Source organism: Stegostoma tigrinum, chromosome 4 (assembly GCF_030684315.1).
Source record: "Stegostoma tigrinum isolate sSteTig4 chromosome 4, sSteTig4.hap1, whole genome shotgun sequence".
NCBI classification, from domain to species: domain Eukaryota; kingdom Metazoa; phylum Chordata; class Chondrichthyes; order Orectolobiformes; family Stegostomatidae; genus Stegostoma; species Stegostoma tigrinum.
In genome coordinates this window covers 122,573,983-122,590,033 of record NC_081357.1, presented here as the reverse complement: position 1 = coordinate 122,590,033, position 16,051 = coordinate 122,573,983, and positions in this window count along the sequence as shown.

Sequence of the window (16,051 nt, the reverse complement as noted above, 5' to 3'; positions counted from 1 at the left end):
TAAATGGAATATTGAGCCAAAAATGAACACAAATAGCTTTTGAGTACAGTGGAACAGAATTCTGAAGTATTGAATCATCTGTCACAAAGGAAACCTGGAAACTTTGTTCTTCATAAACCCAAAGGAAAAAAATGATTCTCAGAAGTTTCACGACAATAAGGATTATCAAAGAGTCTTCATGATGGAGATTTCCTTTTATATCCCTATGTACTTGTGAAATTTAGATATATCAAAGTGATAGCCTAGAGCCTAACTTTTACTTTATTTAAAGGCAGGTATAAGGTGCTATGTTCTAAATATGATTCGGTTGGTCCCCCACTTTAAGCAAAACACACTTTATTCTTACAACAACATTAATATGCAAACAGAAATGAAGAATTGAACATAGAACATTACAGCACAGTACAGGCCCTTTGGCCCTCGATATTGTGCTGACCTGTCATACCGATCTCAAGCCCATCCAACCTACACTATTCCATGTACGTCCATATGCTTATCCAATGACAACTTAAATGTATCTAAAGTTGGCGAATGTACTACCATTGCAGGCAAAGCGTTCCATTCCCTTACTACTCTCTGAGTAAAGAAACTACCTCTGACATCAGCCCTATTTCTTTCACCCCTCAATTTAAAGCTATGCCCCCTCGTACTCGCCATCACCATCCTAGGAAAAAGGCATTCCCTATCCACCCTATCTAACCCTCTGATTATTTTATATGTTTCTATTAAGTCACCTCTCAACCTTCTTCTCTCTAATGAAAACAGCCTCAAGTCCCTCAGTCTTTCCTTGTAAGACCTTCCCTCCATACCAGGCAACATTCTAGTAAATCTCCTCTGCACCCTTTCCAAAGCTTCCACATCCTTCTTATAATGCGGTGACCAGAACTATACACAATACTCCAAGTGTGGCCGCACCAGAGTTTTGTACAGCTTCACCATAACCTCTTGGTTCCGGAACTCGATCCCTCTATTAATAAAAGCTAAAAACACTGTATGCCTTCTTAACAGCCCTGTCAACCTTGGTGGCAACTTTCAAGGATCTGTGTACATGGACACCGAGATCTCTCTGCTCATCTACACTACTAAGAATCTTACCATTAGCCCTGTACTTTGCCTTCTGGTTACTCCTACCAAAGTGCATCACCTCACACTTGTCGGCATTAAAATCCATTTGCCACCTCTCAGCCCAGCTCTGCAGCTTATCTATGTTGGCATAATTTTAAGTCTGTTGAGAAACTTAATAAACTTATACATTACTTAGCTACTAATCATCAACTGTTGCAATGTAGCAGTATCCCATAAACACACCCTTGGCAAAGGCAAATTCGGCATGAGAAAAATTTGTTTTGCTATCAGCCTCCCAGTCCAGGAGAAAGAAACAGCCTTGCAGCAGAGAGAGAGAGAGAATTCAAGATTTTTTGCTGCAGCAGTGAGAAAGTTTGAGCCATATTTATCAGCTTCAAAAGTCACCTCCAAACCTCAACTGAAAGCAGAACTAAAACACTGCATCTGTAAACTAGACTCCACCCATTTCTTTCTTCTGATAAAAAAAATCCAGGGAGCTCAAAGTTGGTAACCCACTGTTTCTGAAGCGGACGTTCCAACACCTTTGTGCAAACACTTCTCTGCAAGAAAACAAAACAAAACAAATCTCTCTTAAAGGCTCAGTACTATCCCAGGTAATTGTGATGAACATAATTATAATAACGGGGAAGCTTATTTGGATTCAGTATCTGCACGGTAATGATAGAGGCTGAAGAGCACCAATTTGCAAAAAACACTAAATGTTTTTATAGGCTTTAAAGAGTCCTCATGGATCTTTGTGAGGAGATATGTACGATGAACCCTTGCCATTCTTCAAGCAATCATCCTCTTTCCTGTAAGAAACAACAGGCTGTAGTACAGTAAAGAAAAGCTACTTGACAATTAGCCTGCAAAGCCGATTGCCTTTAACAAGACATTGCTTATTGGACCAGAGAAACTAAGTACAAGTTACATTGATATGATGGACATATTTACAGAAACTGTGAGAAAGGCCCAGATGTTAGGTCTTATTCCTTCAAGATACCGAGCTGCTTCCCACATAGTCCGTGTGATGTTTTAATCTATTCATTCAGTGGATGTGAACTTCACTGGCTGAGCCAGCATTTATTGCCCACTCCTAATTGCTTATCAGAAATTAATGCTGAGTTGCCATATGAACCCTTTGCATGTACTATAGGTGCATCCACAATGGGAGTTCAAAGACTTTTGTGTAACAATGCTGAAGAAGTGATTACAAGTCAGGATGTCAAGTGGCTGGGAGGGGAACTTGCGGATGGTGATGTTCGCATACATCTACTGGCCTTATCTTTCTAGATGGAGGTGATCATGGCTTTGGAAGGTGCTGTCTAAAGAGCTTTGGTGAATTTCTGCAGTGCAGCTTGAAGATGATACCCATTGCTGCCACCCATCAGTGGTTCAGAGTGTGAATGTTCGTGGATGTGATGCCAGTCAAGTGGGCTGCTTTGTTATGAATAATATTGAGCTTCTTGAATGTTGTTGGGGCTCTACTCATCCAGGTAAGGAGGGAGTATTCCAACACACTTCTGACTTATGCCTTGTAAATGTGAGTCTATAGGTGTGAAGTTGAAAAATCACAGCAGGTCACACAGCATTAGAGGAGCAGGAAAGTCAACGTTTCAGGCCAAAACACTTTGTCAGGACTCTTAGAGAGTGTGGAGCTGAGAATCCATAGGGAGAACCATTTCTGGAAGCACCTGACGTTCTGTAGATAACAATTGTCACAGTTGAATCCAAATTGTGAAGATTTGAAAGTTATTTTGAGTTAATGGGGGATAAGCTGGTTGCGTAGACAAACACTGAGGAAGGAGGCATGGCTGTAGTATCAAGATTGCTTCAGAATGTGGTTGAAGAACTTCAGGGCTGAGGATACAACCGGGGGGGTGCGGTGGTGGAGGGCAGGGGGGGGTCGGTGCTGCAGTGGGTGAAATACTCACTGAGCTCCAGTGAGAGAAAGGAGGAGAGCTTCTTTAAGCTGGACACCCTTTGAAGAGACTTCGTAGTGTTGGTTTTAAGTGACTTAGAAGCATGAAGGACTACAGATGCTGGAAGCTACAGCCTATAGGTGTGAAGCTAGAAAAGCACAGCAGGTCAGGCAGCATCAGAGAAGCAGGAAAGTCAACATTTCGGGCCAAAACCCTTTGTCAGGACTGATGCCGTCTGACCTGCTGTGCTTTTCTGTAGACTCTGACTTACAGCATCAGCAGTTCTTATTGTCCCCATTGAGCCTTGTAGATGGTGGGAAGACTTTTGGTAGGGGGTGGGTCAGGAGGTGAGTTAATCACTGCAAACTTCCCAGCCTCTTAATTGCTCATGTAGCATCCATGAAGAGAAAGAGGTGTTAGTATTTTGAGTCCAATGATCCTTCTTCAGAATTTCAGAACTTCTCCAGTTCTAAAGAAGGACCCCTAGACTCAAAGCATTAACTCTACTTCTCTCTGCTGAGTTTCTTCAGCAATTTTTGTTTTCCTTTCCATTCTTTAGCAACTGTAGTTCTTTGTTCAAGTATATTGCTAATTCAGTTCAGTTTCTTGTCAATCATAACCCCCATGATATTAATATTGGAGAATTTAGTGATGAAAATGCCATTAAATATCAAGGGTGAATGGTTAGATTTCCTTTTGTTTGAGATGGCCATTACCTGGCACATGTGTAGCATAAATGCTACTTGAAACTTACAGGCCCAAACTTAGATATTCCCTAGATCTCACTCCCTTTGAAGATGGACTGATTCAATACGTGAGGAGTTATGATTGGTGCTGAACATTGTGCAAACATCAGGAAACATCCCTGCCTCTGACCTTATGATGGAGGGAAGGTCATTGATGAAACAGCTAAAGTTGGTAGAGCAATAGGACAGTACCTTGTAGAGAGTACCCTGGGTTGAAATTACTGCCGTCCAACAACTATAGCCATCCTCATTTATGCCAGGTATGACTCCAGCCAGCAGAGAGTTTCTCCTTGATCCCTCTGACTCTAGATTTGCTAGGGTTCCCTAATGTCACACTCGGTCAAACATCTGCTTTATGTCAAGGTTGTTCAGTCTTACCTCACCTCTGGACAAAAGCTGTTTTCTCCATGGTTGAACCAAAGTTGTAATGAGGTCAGATACTGTGGCAGAAACCAAACTATGTGTCAGTGAGCAGGGATAATAAATGATATTCTTCGGTGTTAACCCTTTTAGGCCCTTATACAATCACAAATATGCTTCAAATTTAGTAAAACAATTGTCAGGGAAGTATATAGAAAGGACATAATCTTCTAATAAATTGTCTTCTTCCATGAAAAATCATTCATGGGATGACAATTCACTGACAATACCTTCACTTTTGGGATAATAATAATGGTAAAACGTATATTCCATCCATCTCTCTTAACATTTCTCTGCAGGAATTTTGAGTTTTTATTTCACATTTAAAGCAATTGCTTTTGCAACTGTTTTATGATCTTGTCAGATTGGGCCTCCATAAAGCAAGTTCGGACCATTATTGAGGTAAACAATCTCAAGGCACATTTAAAAGGGGAAAGTATACTTCCATGCTTCTCATTATTCCCAATCACATAAGAGTTTCTTGAAAGTTGGTATTTTAAATGCATTAACCACAATTTGGTTAAAAGAGAAAAGCAACCCTTGACAGGGAGATACAAATCTCTTCAGCTTCTCCTGACACTTCTATGTTTTAGAAGTGTCCTTGAACTTAATCTTTTGCTGTATAACTGTCCAAATCACAATCCTTGTAACTTTATGAGTGTCTGAACTACAAATGCAGCGCATACATAAAACTTTGAAGATCTGAATAATTCCCTTCGGAAATATATTTGATTCAAAATAGGGGTGGCACAATGACTCAGTGGTTAACACTGCTGCCTCACAGCACCAGGGACCTGTGTCCAATTCCAGCCTTGGGCTACAGTCTGTATGGAGTTTTCATGTTCTCCCCATGTTTGCATGGGTTTCCTTCAGGTGCTCCGGTTTCCTCCCACAGTCCAAAGATGTGCAGGTTAGGAGGATCAGTCAAGTTAAAATTGCCCATAGTGTCCAGGAATGTGTAGGTTAGGTAGGTTAGCCATGGGAAATACAGAGTTACAGGGATAGGGTAGGATGGGTGAGTCCAGGTACAATGCTATTTAGAGACCCAATGTGGACTTGTTAGACCAAATGGCCTGTTTCCACACTGCAGGGATTCTATAAAATGTTGTTATATTTTTCAGGAGTATTGATTCAACCTATTAAAAATGCTAATATATTTTATGCAGATAATTGTTGTGATCACTGAAGCCTTATATTGTGAAGTGTCTTCCCAAACTGAAGTAACAGAAATTGCTACATATTAAGGATTTGAAGTCTTTAATATTGGTGAATACTGTCAACTTCAGTTGGAAAGAAACCTGTGTTAACTATTCATTTTGAAGCTGCTTCTTAGTTTGTGTGGTTCTTGTTGTTTTGCGAAGTTTCGATAATCCACATGAATAAATTCAGGCTTTCTTGCGTGCAGTCGCTTGTGAAAAATAATCGAGCACTATACATGTGTGTTGACCACTAATTGTGTAGTACAATGTCCATGTTTTTCCATGCAACTAAATACTGCAGTGAAATTTTTTGTAGACTCCATGAAAGAAAAATGCTACATCAGACCCTTTCCTACTTTTTTGTTAAATTCATTCTTGAGATGAGGGCATCATTGGCTAGCCCAGCATTTATTACCCATCCCTAATTATTCAGAAGGTGCTTAAGAGTCAACCACATTGCTGTGGGCCTGGAGTCACATGTAGGCTAGACCAGATAAGGATGGCAGTGTTCCTTCCCTATAGGGCATTAGTGAACCAGATGGGTTCCCCCCTCCTAACAATTGACAATGGTTTCATTCGACTCTTAATTTCAGATTTTTTTTCCTATTGAATTCAAAATCCACCATCTGCCATAGTGAGATTCAAACATGGGTCCTTAGAACATTATCTGGATCTCTGGATTACCAGTCCAGTGATAATACCACCAGGCCATTGCTTCCCCAGAGGAGGGAGGATTGCACATGCAATGATCTGCATGTGACCCTATTGTATGTCTAAAAACAGTTGATAAACTGTGGTAGAAACTCTACCATCTTCTAGAATTCTTTCAATAGCCCAAGGTCTATGTTAGTAGGACCCAACAACCATTCTACTTCTACTTATTGTTTTCATCCTTTTTTAAGGTATCTGTGCTTCCAACTGGGAGCAGGCGCAACAAGTATTGGAGTTACTGCAGAATGAATTGAAATTTTCACTAGAGTGTCCTTAGTTATGAGTATTGACAGTCATGGAATAAAGGTGGTGAATGGATTTGAGGTACAGATCAACTGTGATCTAATTGAATGGTAGAACAGAGTTAAGCAAATTTATTGGTCTATTTCCACTTGGAGGTATAGATACGTAAGCAATAGGCACCTCAGAAAGAATGATTAATACTGTCTTATTGCCCATTTTGCATGAACAAATAGACTTAAAAAGGCTAAGAGCAAAAGGCATATTGACGTTTTTAAAATATTATTTATGCTGCTGTGCCATATCTTTATAAGTAAATGAAAGAAGTATGCGTCAAACATTTTTCTCTAAATCCACGTTCCTGGTTGTGGATAAAAACAAAATAACAACAAGAAGTATTTGACACCTGCTGTAGGTCAGGCCAACAAACCAGAGGCAAAAATATGAAGTAAATTAAAGGACTGGAAATAGTTAATCAATGTAAACCCTTATATAATGAAAGACAAAGAAATAACAGCCATTTGTAAGAGGAGAGTGCACAATTACTCACAAAAGAAAAGTAAAAGTCATGCAACTGTGGTAGAAGATTACATCGTTAGATATATGATCAGGGAATTTGCAGATTTTGTTTTCAAGTGACTAAATCAAAATGTTATTGTAGAGGTGATAAAGTGTATTTTAAAGGAAATTGATCTGTAACCCTACGATGGTTGCATATAGCTAATTACTCATCCTCAGGAGGTCCAAAAATGCTTCACAGCTTTACTCCTCTCAAATCTAGTCAAATTACTATGTTTAAAAAGACACACAACAAAGTTGTACCATCTTACTGAGATGAGTAACTTGTTTATGTATTTTAGTGGTGGATGAGTGATACATGTCCGAACTGAATTTTAGAAGAACTCACTGCTTATCTCTGAGAAAGTGCAAGTAGATACTTTAGTATCCACATATGAATGAGGCAGACATAGCCTTGGTTTCATGTCTAAAAGATAATGTTCTGGAAATTTTATCTATGTTCCCTCAAACTCTTGTCATTTCTGCTCTAGAATGTTGATCCTTACAGAATTTCAGGAACTACAACTCCAACAGTCCAGCGGAAAGCTTAACTGGCAGTCTGGGTAATGAAGTCATGTCTGGAAACAGTGCTGGAATTCACAATTTCAAACTGAAACTGCAAAATTAAGTACCAATTACACTGAGCAAATGTAATAATTAACAAATGAATGAAACTCTTCTACTGCCTTTGAATGTAATGAAAAGCAAACTCTGGGTCAGACAAGCCGTTCTCTTATCGGCTATCAGCTGTAAAAATCTGGCTGGTGTTTTTCCAATCCACCCATTACTTTGTAAGTCAACTCCTCATAATTTGAAATTATTTTGAGCAGACCAGTGCACCATCCATATATGCAGACAGATTTTCATATTCGCAGAATCACTGCAGTGTAGACCATTCAACCCATCGAGTCCACCTCAACCCTCTGAAGGCCATCCCACCCACACCCACCCCCCCTACACTATCCCTGTAACTCTGCACTTCGCATGGCTAATCCACATAACCTTGGAAACTATGGGCAATTCTTCATAGCCAATCCACCTAACCTGCACACCTTTGAACTATGGGAAGAAACAGAAGCACCTGGAGGAAACTCACATAGACAACGGGAGAATGTGCAATCTCCACACCACAGTCACCCAAGAGTGGAGCTGATCTCACACCCCTGGTGATGTGAGGCAGTAGTGCTAACCGCTGAATCACCATGCCACCCAAACATAATGTTGAATGCCTACACACGCTTTTGTGTCATCAACTTAAGGAATTGCAGAATTGCAACAACAAAGAAACTTGCTCAAAGTTTTGTATGCAGTAGGTGATGGTTTTACTTTTAAAGACAGAAAATGTGACTGTAGGTCTGGGAGAAGCTTCTCAAACTCAACAGAGCTCATGATCATAACCCCCTCCCCACCTCACCCGTGCTGCTCCAACACTCCTCTTCACTGAGATCTACCTTGGGAACCCTGTATCCTGAAATGGGTGAGCTGGCTGTGGAACCATGACTGGCATTACCAGTTCATTCAGCTAATAGAAATGAAGTACATTTCCCAATTTCACAGCTGGCTTTGGACTCCTGAATTAAGGCGCACACTGTGTATCAGTGGTTATCCACCCAGATAATGAAATACCTGAATCCTTTTGTTATTACATTTTTGGTAAAAGTCATGTTAGAAATCATATTAGAAACCCTGAACAAAGCATCCACAGTTCTTTCAGTTTTTATATTAGAAACCCTGTTTCTTTCAAAAATACAAAATACTTTTCTAAAACGAATTTTAAAAAGTAACCAAGATTCTACGTGTATTTTCCAAATGATCATTGAGTGAGTTGGATTGGTGTTCTCTGTTTTTTTGTAAAGTATAGAGTAGGATTGGTTAATAAAAGTGCAGTTTGATGTTTCGGAAGATGTGTGCTAAATTTGGCCACTATGTTGATTCACTGTAGGGCGCTTCTTATAATGTCCTGGCAAACATTTAGAGGAAGGGAATTAAGCAGAAAAATTCCTCTTAAATTTCAATTAAAAAGCTAAGTCCCTTAATTAATCTTTGCCCAACATATAGACTGTTACATATTTTCATTCCTGAATAGTAGTTTGTGCACAACTTTGAAAGTGGGTTTCATGTACGACATATAAAGTTTTGTTTTGCTTAAACAGAAAATGTTGATTTTGAAACTTTTTTTGATACATTTTCCAACACTTTGTCATCCACCCATTTTATTCACATAATTGTACCGAAAGGCCCACCAGTTTTTCTCAAAATGTATGTTTCTCTTTAGTACGCCTGCTTATCTCACACCTCCTTATAGCTCGCCGAGCTGGTTTGTTGATTTTCTGCAGACGTTTCATTATCCTGCTGGGTAACATCATCAGAGCAGCCTCTGATGAAGCGCTGTTGTGTTTTCCTGCCTGTTATTTGAACTCTGGAGTCCGTTGAGCTGGATTACCCCACTATAATAATAAAATGTGAGGCTGGATGAACACAGCAGGCCAAGCAGCATCTCAGGAGCACAAAAGCTGACGTTTCGGGCCTAGACCCTTCATCAGAGATAGGCCCGAAACGTCAGCTTTTGTGCTCCTGAGATGCTGCTTGGCCTGCTGTGTTCATCCAGCCTCACATTTTATTATCTTGGAATCTCCAGCATCTGCAGTTCCCATTATCTCTGGATTACCCCACTTCTGGTTTTCCTTCACAGTGGCGTATATATGGGATCGAGCTCTCTGTGTGTTTGTTGATGGCTTTCTTTGTGGAGTACCAGGCTTCTAGGAATTTCAGTGCTTGTCTCTGCTTTGCCTGTCCCAGGATCCTGGTGTTGTTCCAGTTAAATTGGTGATTCTCCTTATCCATGTGGATAGAGATGAAAGCCACCAACAAACACATAAAGCTCGACCCCATGTACACTCCACTGCAAAGGAAAACCAGAAGTGAGGTAATCCAGCTCAATGGACTCCAGAGTTCAAATAACAGGCAGGAAAACACAACAGCGCTTCATCAGAAGCTGCACTGATGATGTTACCCAGCAGGATAATGAAACATCTGCAGAAAATCAACAAACCAGCTCAGCAAGCCAACCAACCACAACATCCACAACCCAAGCTACAAATCTACTCTAAAACCTTACAAACTCTTCTCTCCAATGCTATTGTAGTAACTGAAGATCTCAACATTAAGTGCTTTTCTCTGAACCTTTTCCCAGGTTTCAATATTACCAGCCATATTAGGGGAGAAAAATTAGAATCAGCATTCTAGATAAAACAGGGGAGGTCCTGAATGCTGACAGAATCATAGAATCCCTGCAGTGCAGGGAGAGGCTGTTCAGCCCATCAAATCTGCACCAGCCATCCTAAGATCGTGCCACGCTATCCTCATAACCCTGCTTTTCCCATGGCTAACCCACCTAGCCTGCACATCACTGTGAGGCATGAGGCAAATTAGCATGACTAATCTACCTAACCTGCACGTCTTTGGACTATGGGAGAAAACTCGATCACTTGGGTAGAATGTGCAATCTCCACACGGTCACCCAAGGCTGGAATTGAACCCAGGGCCTTGATGCTGTGAGGCAGTAGTGCTAATGACTGAGCCACCTTGTCATCATAGAGGTTATTGTTTTGTATTATAATTTTGCGACATTACACCCTAACATACCATTTATTTTTACAATAGCCACACAGGTCTGGCAACATTCAATGAATCATGAACTCTGACGTGCCTAATTAAGTTGCTTAATGTTCAGAAGCATATTTTCAAATTTGTATTTCATTTTCAAAATAAGGCTTTTATTTCTTCTGGCCCATGTGCGTTTTAGATTGAACCTAGCGGCTATATTAAATGAAAGAAGGTAAAATACTCCATCTAAAAAGCAATGAATACTGGAACAGTTCTTTTTCTAAGTTGAACAGTGAGGGTACAGACTGTACTTTTTGTGGTTTCTCTTGTTTGCCGAGTGTTCCTGGCTTTTCAGCTACAGCTTGACTATTGCCTCATCCTAATGCTTTACTTGCATTTTGAACAAAATAACATTCCACTAAATATTGCACAACATCACTTCAGTCATGTGACCTATTGTCAGCTGTTAAATGATGAGGAAATGGTTTTCCTTCATAAACGTTCAGTCAAGCTTTATTTGCTGTGAAGTGTCAAGATACAACATTAATATTTGTTGTAAAATGTCATACAAAGGTTTGGCCATATTTATGTTCACTCATTAATGCATGACTGTTTCTGTGTACTTATCAGTTTTGCTTTTTACTTGAGGAAGTGATGATAAAAGAGCAGTGAACTTGAAATCTGCTGTTGGTTACCCTGTTCCTCCTTCCCCTCTCTAAGGCTCATTTTTCCCTTTCATAGTTGCCATGGTGCTTCTTTCTCATCTCACCCAAATCATTCTTGCCAGGCTCATTTTAATTCTTACCCATCAGAATCTCAGTCTCTGGTCACCTTTTTCATCTTCCTTTCTTCCCCACACCGAAACTCCAATCATTTAATCTCAGCCACATTGCTATCTCCTATCATCTTGAGCTCTACCCTTTTCATTCCAGTCTTTTTCTCTCCCCTTCTGACTTCCAGCGTAAATTCCTCCATACCTCTCTTCCCCATTTAACATCTTTCAGGTCTATTTTACCAGTCTTCCTAGTTCCCCCTATCTCGCTGTCTGTCATCTTCCTAGATCTTTGGCTGTTCCTCCACCATGTGATTCAATTTTCAAGACGTCTCTGTATCTGACAGAAATGATCTCCTTAATCCCGTCGCAATATTCATCGAGCTGAGTGAACACAAGGCAGACATATACTCATGGTGTGGACCAAAGCGCCATTGCTATTGATAACATTTATATTGGTTTACATCAAGGATAAATGACACAAAAGGAATGAAACTGGATTCCATCTCACCCACACAGTGCAAGTAATTAAAATGTATAATGGAATCATGCATCATCTGTGATCAGAGATAATGGGAACTGCAGATGCTGGAGAATCCAAGATAACAAAGTGTGAAGCTGGATGAACACAGCAGGCCAAGCAGCATTAGAGGAGCACAAAAAGCTGACGTTTCGGGCCTACACTCTTCTGGCCAATCCGTCTAGCCTGCACATCTTTGGACTGTGGGAGGAAACCAGAGCATCTGGAGGAAACCCACTCAGACATGGGGAGAATGTGCAGACTCCACACAGACAGTTATCTGAGGCTGGAATTGAACCTGGGTCCCTGGTGCTGTTAGGCTGCAGTGCTAACCACTGAGCCACTGTGCTGCCCCAGTTTGACCGATCCACCTAGACTGCATATCTTTGGACTGTGGGAGGAAACCGGAGCACCTGAAGGAAACTCACTCAGACATGGGGAGAATGTGCAAACTAGGCCTGAAACGTCAGCTTTTGTGCTCCTAAGATGCTGCTTGGCCTGCTGTGTTCATCCAGCTCCACACTTTGTTATCATGCATCATCTGTTGCTGCTTTCAGTCATGAAAGGAACTTCTGGGAATGTTTATTATCAAGTGAAAACCAATGGACAAGGTGGTAAACTCCTCCCACTCAGAGCTAAGACAGTGAAAAGTAATTGTGTCCCCAAACCAATTCAACAGATTATCAGCACTGAAAATATAATAATGCTGACAGAGGCAATGTACTTGAAATATAAATTGCAACAGCGATTGCATGAGCACAATAATTCCCACCACATCCAAACAGCTTATCCAGAACTGCCAAAAACAGTTCTGCAATAGTTTTGAGGCTTGGCAGCCACTGTAGTCTAATTGTTTGTATTTCAGGGTGTATTCCACAACAAACATCACTGCAGAAAGCTGCATACACGAGTTGGAAAGCTACAACTCACAACTTAATTTTTCATATCTGGCCCAATTGTTGGGGTAAAAGCATGTTGAGGTCAACTACAAGGAGCCTTCTATTGCCAGTCTGGATGGACAGATGGAAGGTACAGCCCATTCTGATCCAGAAAACACAGGAGGTAATATTGCTGGAAGCAATACTTATCCAGATGTTCTGGCTCTGTTATCACTGACGACACCATGGGAAAGAACAACTCTACTCTTGTAGCTTAGTCACCCTGAAGACAGTGGTGCTGCCTCTGCTTCAAAATGTGCCGTTGTCTCCTGATCTCAGTCCATTAAAGTTAAGATATTTTAATTGTGCTTCTTATCTGGTATGCAGAATACAAAACATTTATTTCCTTTGTATGCAGTTGATCTCAAGCCTGCAGTATTGAAATGGGTCCAATCAATAGCAGATGATTGGAGCTTTGTTGAACCATGACCCAGATTTTGAGGTAACAGCAATGATACACTGTCAACATTTGCTGTCTTGTGAAATAGCCCCTGCACAGACACGGTTAAATGCAAAAATCCACAATTTGCTATCGGGGGCTGGGGTATTATGTTCCTCCACAAGATACAGACTTTGCACATGCAATTGATTTATGTGTAGCTTTCCAACAATTGTGTGTGCAGTATTCTGTTATAGAGATCAGTGAAATGAGGGGAACTTTGACTTCTTTCATTCTATTATCATTTTAAAAAAGCATTAAACATATTACAGCTTGTTGAATTATCTGCAGTTGGGTTTTAAGCAGCATTTTTTGCCATACATTACACTGAACAATTTGTCTGGAAATGAAAAACAGGCATTAGAAGTATGAATGTTATGCCTTCATTTCATGGTAACAAATATAAACAAAATAGTCTTTAATTTGCATTATGTCGGCGTGTTTATGATATTTCAGCTTTTACTTAAATCCATGTATATATCCCAAACTTTGTTTCACCTTGTATCAAAATGGAAGCAATGATTGGTGCTTTTTACTTCTGGGTTTGTCATCTTGATTGTACACTCAGCCTGCTCAACAACTGCAGTTTACTTGGATGCCAGAGATTCCCCATAGCTGGTGCCACAATGAATCAGATGTCATGAAATCAACAACAGTTTGTATTCATATCGTGCCTTTGTTGTAGTAAAATGTCCCAAGGCTTCTCACAAGATTGTTCTAAATAAATAATTGACACAGAAATGTTAAGATGTGCTCGGGCAGGTGACTGAAAACATTTATCAAAACAATGGCTTCAAGGAGGATGTTAAAGGTGAAATTAGGGATTATGGCAGAGGGGAGGCAATGGCCTAATGGCATTATTGCTGGGCTGTTAATCCAGAGACCCAGATAATGTTCTGGGACCTGAGTTCGAATCCCAACTCAGCTGATGGTAGAATTCGATTCAATAAAAATCTGAAATTAAGAGTCTAATTATGACCATGAAATCCACTGTCAGTTGCCGGGAAATATCCATCTGGTTCATTAATGTCCTTCAGGGAAGAAAACTGCCTTCCATACCTGGTCTGGCCTACATGTGACTCCAGACCCACAGCAATGGGGCTGACTCTTAGTTGCCCTCTGGGCAATCAGGGATGGACAATAAAGGCTGCCTGGTCGGCGACGTCCTCATCCCATTTATTAATTCAAAGAAAAATTTCCAGAGCTTTGGATGGTTGCAGTTGAAAGCACAGGCATGAATGGTGGAGCATTTAAAGTCGAGCATGTGCAAGAGGCCAGAATTAGAGGAGCATAGATATAGGGTCATGGAGTCGAACAGTTTGGAAACAGGCCCTTTGGTCCAACTTGTCCATGCCAAGTTGAGTGTTATAATTGAAGCAATCTGAACTGGAAACAAAGGGATAAGTGAATACACAGCAATATAAGTAAATAGGACCCGATGACAGTAAAGGAGATGGGCATCAGATGTCCACAAGTTTATGAAGGTTGGAACATGAGAAACCAGTCACAGTATGTGAGAGCCATCATGTTGAGAGGTAGCAATATTAAGGCTGAGGTCTTCAGCAGCAGATAAGTTGACCAAGAGGAGGTATAATAGAAATGGAAACAGACAATTTCAACAATTGTGCAGATATAAATCAGAAGCACATTTCAGAGCCAAATGTGATATTAAGGGTGTATCAGATAGGGATGGAATCCCTGCAGCCTTCCTTATACTGGGATTTTAACCAGCAGTGTGTTGAGTGATGGACAGTCCTCCAGCCCAGAGAGATAGTGAATATTTTAAGTGGCCAGTTAAGGACCTCTTCCTGCTGCAGCATGCCTTTTGACTGGCAATTGATACTACAAAGGTACTGCATAATGCAAAGACACTGGACATTGACACATTCTGGTGATACAACAGATGTGCCCCAGAACTAGTTGTGTCTGTAGCCGAGCTGTCCCACCACAACAACAACCCCAACATCTATCTGGCAATTTGGAGCAGTGCCCAGGTGTACCCTTTGCACAAAAAGCAGGATAAATCCAGCACACAAATTATTACCCAGCAGTCTATGGTCAAATCATTAGCAAAGTGGTGGAAGGCGTTGCAAGCTGGCTGTCATATAGCCTTATGCAGTAATAACCTGCTTTCTGACACTCAGTTTGAGAGCCTGATTTATCCAGCTCTAGAATTCATTCTAGTCTTTATCCAAACTCAGATAAAATAATACTAAATTCCAAAGGTGAGGTGAGCGTAACTGCTCTTGATGTCAAAGCAGCATTTGACCAAAAATGGTTTAAGAAGCCTGAGCAAAAATGAAGTCTGTGGCAATCAGGAAAACTCTCTACTAGTTGGAGTTGTATTGAGCAGAAAGAAAGGTTGTTGGAGGTTAATCTTGACATGGAATTATATCACCATTCCTTTACTATCAATGAGCCAAAAATCCTGGAACTCACTTCCTAACAGAACAGTGGGTTATCCTGCCCACCATGGACTGCAGCAATTCAAGAAGGTGACTTCTCAGGGCAATTGGTGGTGAGGTAATGAATAGTGATCCAACCATGATACTCACATTCCATGAACAAATCTTTATAGAAAAATCCTTTTAGCAACACATATGTTTGGCCCCCCACCCCACTTCTAACCTCCCCAGTTCTTGTATAGTATCACTTTAATTATATTTAACCATTAACTCATAACTTCTACTACAATCGCCCCCCCCCCCCCCAATACACACGCACACACACACCGTTGGCCTCTTATTGCATAAGGTATCATGGATGTGCATGTTCTGTATCATTGTCTGGAAGGATTAGCAGAGAGGGTGGAGTGGGATGGCAGCTTTTCTCTCAGCAAGTACATTTCTAGAACTCCACCAGAAAGGAGAAGTGCATAACTGTCAGTGAGGAAATAAGCCTTGAACTATGATCTA